Here is a 5,726-nt window from a genome sequence, read left to right as displayed (position 1 = left end):
GAGGAACTATGTTAAAGCACACACATACACACATACGTACACGCATACACACGTGCTCCACATGAAAGCCTTAATAATTCTATACTATTGTGAAAGCAGCCTTATGTCAACTGGAAATTCGGTGTGAACGGTAGCTTCACGTACAAAGTGTATTTGATTGTGTTGTGTATTCGTAAATTACCAACACCATCCAGAGTACAAATAGGTAAAGAAGGCAAAGCAGTCAGCGCCATCTGTCGTGTAAAAAAGTAGATGGACGTGCGAAGACGACGACGACGGAACTGAAATAAAATCATCTCACTCGCCATTTCAATACGCCCTGATGTCGTACACTAATCGTATTGAACTTGGTGGCAATCGCTTCAGAACCTTCAATTCCTATAGTGAATGTATCAATAACTTTTCCTCATATATAGCGGTTCATAAAATATTTCGTTCCAAACACAGGTATAAGGAGTTGTCTCGAGTAGAGTCTCGGCGCGCTGCGCCCTGTACAGCCGGTTGCCTGTACTTGGCGCGAGACTCGACCGAGTCGCTTGATATATGTATATGCAGAAACAGTGTCCTTGCGCAAATCTATTCGGATGCAAATAGTCAGTCTGAGAATCGCGGATATTGGCGAGGAATTTTGGCTGAGGATGCGATATCACAAATTTACTACAAGTCAGTCGAATTATGTCAACGACGCATGCTCCCTCGTGTATTCGTAATGTTCATATAACTTTGCAGGTTTGGATTCCGATTTTATCCCTTAAATAATATTTTATTCGTAGTTTACATTAACAACATAATTTCTATGTAACGATATTCTGCTTAAAGCACCGAGTTATGCGTCTTCTACGTCACAGTTTTCATTATCAAAATAATCCGAATTTCAAATGCTAAGTTTATACATGCTTCGACGAACCAAAGAAATATTGACCATCGGTGACGATGCTTACTTGAATCTACAGAGAACGTGATATCATTTTTGTTATTAACTTTTGTCAACCCAATAAAATCAAAATGGTGGATCCACAACGTTCTATAATACAACACCGCCTGATAAACAAGCAATTACGCTCATTGTCGCAACAGATAATTAATTACATTGAAAATTTGCCTGGTGCAATGATATTCTCGGTCGTCGACAAAACGGAACTCTACACCAACGGAAATCGGGAGCGCGAGTGGTCTCGGCAAACTCGAAAAGAAGGTTGAGCATCAGGTACCCGCAAAGGAACACCACAAGCTCTAGGCTCGTTATCGAGACAACAAAGATCGCGAGATAATTAGTCCGGGGTAACCGATTGCCACCAGGCAAATTATACCTAAAGATGCCACCAGGCGAACTAAATCTAAGGACACCACGGCCAAGAAAAGATACTAAACTAACTAATCTAAAGGCACCACGGCTACTCAAAACGGATAGGGGCACCATGGCCAAGAAAAAGAATATAAAACGTAACTAAACCTAAAGGTTACCGGGAACTCGAAAGATCGTACTAAAGTCGACTACTATATGTCCCACGGTACGCCGTTTCAGAGGCTAGCTCGTCGGAAGCGTCGCGGCGTTCAAGAGGTAAGGAAGGGAAGAACTCGGCCAAGGGCTTATAGGAAAGTGATACGAAAAACTACAAGACAAATAATCCAAATTAATTCGTTAACGCACCAGAGCTGTATTAAGCGAAACAAAAGTCCCAAATAATCAATAGACGCAATAGCCAAATTACAAAAACATTAACTCAGGCATTACTGAGGGTGCGAGCGAAAGCCAAGCATAGGTTTACAAAAATCATAAAATTAATTCACAATGATTGGTATCTAAAATCGGAAGCTATACAATGCAAAAGAAATAAGAATCACCAAATAGAATTTCGTAAATTGTAGACGCAGTATCCTTATCGGAAACTTACGGTCGACGGCGCTACGCGTGAGTGCGCACGTGAATAAGACGCGGGCACGCGGACTCGATATTTCTAGAAACGGTAGGCACGGAAAATAATGCGGTCGGAATAATTGTATTACTCGAAATAAACTAACAAATTCGTTTTGAAATAAACAACAAGGACCCCGACAAAGGATAATACACGCGGGTTCGCTAACACCAGTTCGAAAATCGCGGACACGAAAAGTAGCACAATAAATAGAAATATTACAATAAATGAATACAAGATATGGCACAGAAAAAATATCAGTCAGAAAAATATAGAATATTATAACAAGTATCTCATTATCGTTGCAGCGGAACGACGTTCTCGGAATGAGTAGTACAATTTCGAAATCGGCCGAAGGCGCGACGTCGAGGAACGTCGGAAGACGTCGGAAAGACGTGTGCGATACGCAAAGTTCACAAATGTTCCAATGAGAATGTAAAGGCGAAATTACAATAAAGTTCGATTCAGATACGGCACACCAGCAAGAAATCACCGAAATAAGAACGGAAGATATCGTATAAAAAAATAGGATTATTAAATTCGAAATTACAGTTCAGCAAAGTCAACGAGAGTTTAGCAAAAACCAAGAAGAGAATTCGGTTTAACGTATTTCAATTCGAAAGAGGAACATAAGATTATGCAAAATAAAGACGGCGTGGGCTCGCCACTAAATTTCACCAAACTTAGGGTTCGGAAGTCTTACAATGATTTTACAGAAAAGAGAACAAAAATTTGTCGGTAAACGATATCTTATAATAATTGGCACAATAATATAATCGGCCGCGCGAGAATCTGGCTGTAACACTACCAAGCCGGGTAATCCGGGGTCAAACGCTCGGACAGGCAGATTCCCACGTGTACACTAGGCGAAGATTCCAGAAAGTTCGTTAATTACAACAGAATAGGAAACACCAAATTATACAAGAAAAGCGCAAAATCGGAAACTCAAAAATATAAATAATAACAGCACTATCGTCCTTTATATGATACTAGGCGGAAAGACGTTCGCCCAATAACGGCAAGGAAAATTCGTCACCGGCTAAACGGATGGTTTAGCCGTGCACGTTTCGATAATCTTCCATACAGAAAAATCAGAAAATTTTAAGGAAAGCGAAAGATCTCACCACAAAAATAGGAAATTAAAGCGTAACGCTTGGTCCAATAGGCCCTCAAGGCAATATTCCTCGGTATCTCTCTCTCTCTCTCTCTCTCTCTCTCTTTCTTCCTCTAGAAATTTCTCTAGAAATTTCTCTGTCTGATCGGGTTCGCAATATCGTTAGCACGTGGCTGCTCGTTCAAACTTCGCACGACAATGAATTATCGATCGTCGATCGTTGGCAAGCGGGCACAGGTGAGGCGGGACGGCACCGGAACAGGACGAACGTTGACGAGGGTAGCCGAGCGTCGACGCGCAGCGGCGGAAACGGCCGGACGGAGACGAACAACGATTCTGACGGCACAGCCCTCGAAGTACTCTGGGCCTGGCGAGTAAGGAATGTCGGCGGCTTCTCGGCCGGACGGAAGCGCGACGTGCGCGCTCGGCTGGCCTTAGGCGGGCCAGGGAGGAAAGCCTCATCTCCCTGCCGGCCGTATCGGCGGCGGATAGGTCCAGAGGACAGCCCTCGCCGGCCGACGGAAACGGCGGAGTCCCCTCCTGGGTGCTCCAGGACTTCTTTGGCGTCATGACAGCAGCAGGATTCCGACGACATTCAGGTCGACGGAACCGCCGGGCATCTCTTGGTCGGTGGGAGCGGCGTGCTGATCCCTCCAAGGTTGTCCTTTACGTCCAAAATCTCAAAATCGGCATCAACAGCCAAACGAAGCGCCATAAAATCCTCCAAAATCTCCAAGGTGGCTGAACTGTCCTCACGCCCTTATATCGTTGTCGAGAGACTCGAGAGTAGAGATTGCGTATATCGTAACAAAAGCAAAAGAATAATTAGTTTTAGAAAACGTAATCGGAACTGACATCAAGGACGATAGTAGACGTTCACAAACGGAAAACTTAAGAGTAATGTCGCAGACGGAATTTCGCTAGTGGATTGTCGTGCGGAGCCTAGGTTGAGCGGAAGAGAAAATTTATTAATTCTTGTGGCGCGATTCGGAAGAACCACGTCACACTGGATACACAGAATGAATAAATTTTCATTTTTCGGCAATAAAATTTCCAGTCACCAAATCAATAATCATAATCAGTTCTACCAATAAACAATCATGAAAACGACTATAAATAGATATATTCCGTCGCCAATAATAAAATGACTTGATAAACTTTTTTGACTTTTCCTATTTTATTCTCAGACAACATATACATATAGTCCAAAAGTCATCTTGAAGACGTTTAATGAAACAGAAGTTGTCTTAAAGATGACTTTTGGACATGTGTGTTGTCTAGGTTACTTCATTGCCCATCGTCAGCTTTCTTCTGTTTTTCCAAGGAAACCACCATTTCCAAGGCGTATCAATAATGAAGCTCTCTTCCGTCCCTCCATTCTTACTCACAGGCTTTAGATTCTTCTCGGGTGCGCTTGGAAAATCATGGGGCGAGGTGTTCGTTGCTACGGAGACGAGAACTTCTCTAACCTTGTGCCCAACCTTCAAGCTACCATCTATACCTACCGACCTACTACCTTTAAGTTGCGAACAGGACTCCGGTGTCGCTTTGAGAAATTCTAGGAGCTCATTGTGTCATCTAACGGCGTCTATACCTCGAAGTCATATGATTATATGTAATACAGTATATTATAACATATATCATATTATATATTATATTATATTCCCGCTAAACACAGTTATATCAATTTTACTTTGTAGCTGCATAACCAAATGTAACAAATAATATTGCAAGAGTATTACCGGTAATTTTAATGTAAGTTACAATTTTCGCCTCAACAACATAACATTGTATGGTATTCTTATTCTCATATGGCTGGGTGTGGGAGGCAATACACTGGGGAAAAGATTTAGAACAATTTATTTAATACTGCACGTCTTACACTGCAGCTCGTACTCTCGCACGCGTTACACTACTGCGTGGCGCTGCCCTCCGTCGGTGGCCTCGCTTAGCTCGCTCTTTTACCGCCACCTACTTACACGAGCCACGAAACGCTACGCACCCTACACTCGGCCGTCCTGTAGCGACATACGCCCTCGGATGTCTTCGTTCTTGTCACCTTCTACTTCGCCATCTTCCTTTTCATCTCCGGAATCGCTTTCTTCCATCAGCCACGGCTTCATAAAGTTAGCGGCAGTCGATGTTCGTTGGGGTCCCTCATGTTCTCCCACTTTGTGGACGAGATAGCGATTATTTCGCAATACTTTAACAATTTCGTAGGCTCCGAGGAACTTCGCTGCGAGCTTCAGCCCTGGAGCCTGCTGCATCCTTTTTACGGCAACATAGTCGCCTTCGCGGTATATCTGCGCCTCCTTTCGCTTCTTATTAAATCCTCGTCGGTTCTCTTCCTGTACCTTCGCAATCTTTTTCGTCGCTTGGTCGCGTAGTTCGTCTCGATCTTCTTGAAAAGAAGCGGCCCACTCGTTTTCGAGCAGCTCTCGTATGTTGCTGTCTTCGCGCAATCGCCCGTGTATTCCAAACAATAAGTGGAACGGCGTCGTCGCTATACTTCGGTGCACCGTCGTGTTCAAACACTGCTGAGCGACGCTCAGGTACTTATGCCATTCCTCAGGCCTCGGTGCCGCCAGTTTTGTCAAAAGTGGTATGAGCGTTCGATTAATGCGTTCTACTTGCCCATTTGCCCTCGAAACTCCCGTCGTCGTTAGAACATGCTGTATACCTTCGTCCTTGCAGTA

At 43.7% G+C, this 5,726-nt stretch overlaps 2 protein-coding genes across 2 annotated transcripts in view; one reads left to right on the top strand and one right to left on the bottom strand.

Annotated features, from left to right (window-relative positions):
* LOC107265507 overlaps nucleotides 1-3,123 on the bottom strand; it is a 21,915-nt gene extending 18,792 nt beyond the window's left edge. The window contains exon 1 of the mRNA XM_025082777.1: nucleotides 3,041-3,123. The gene's annotated coding sequence lies outside the window, so the exon portion shown is untranslated. The remainder of the gene's footprint in view (nucleotides 1-3,040) is intronic.
* The window catches only part of LOC107265508 (neo-calmodulin), a 98,606-nt gene that overhangs the window by 8,508 nt on the left and 84,372 nt on the right, over nucleotides 1-5,726 (top strand). The gene's annotated exons all lie outside the window — the stretch shown is intronic.

Source organism: Cephus cinctus, unplaced genomic scaffold, assembly GCF_000341935.2.
Source record: "Cephus cinctus unplaced genomic scaffold, Ccin1 Ccin1_scaffold0227, whole genome shotgun sequence".
Taxonomy (NCBI): Eukaryota; Metazoa; Arthropoda; class Insecta; order Hymenoptera; family Cephidae; genus Cephus; species Cephus cinctus.
Note: the sequence above shows the minus strand (reverse complement) of the source record. Positions and strands in the feature narration are given on the sequence as shown.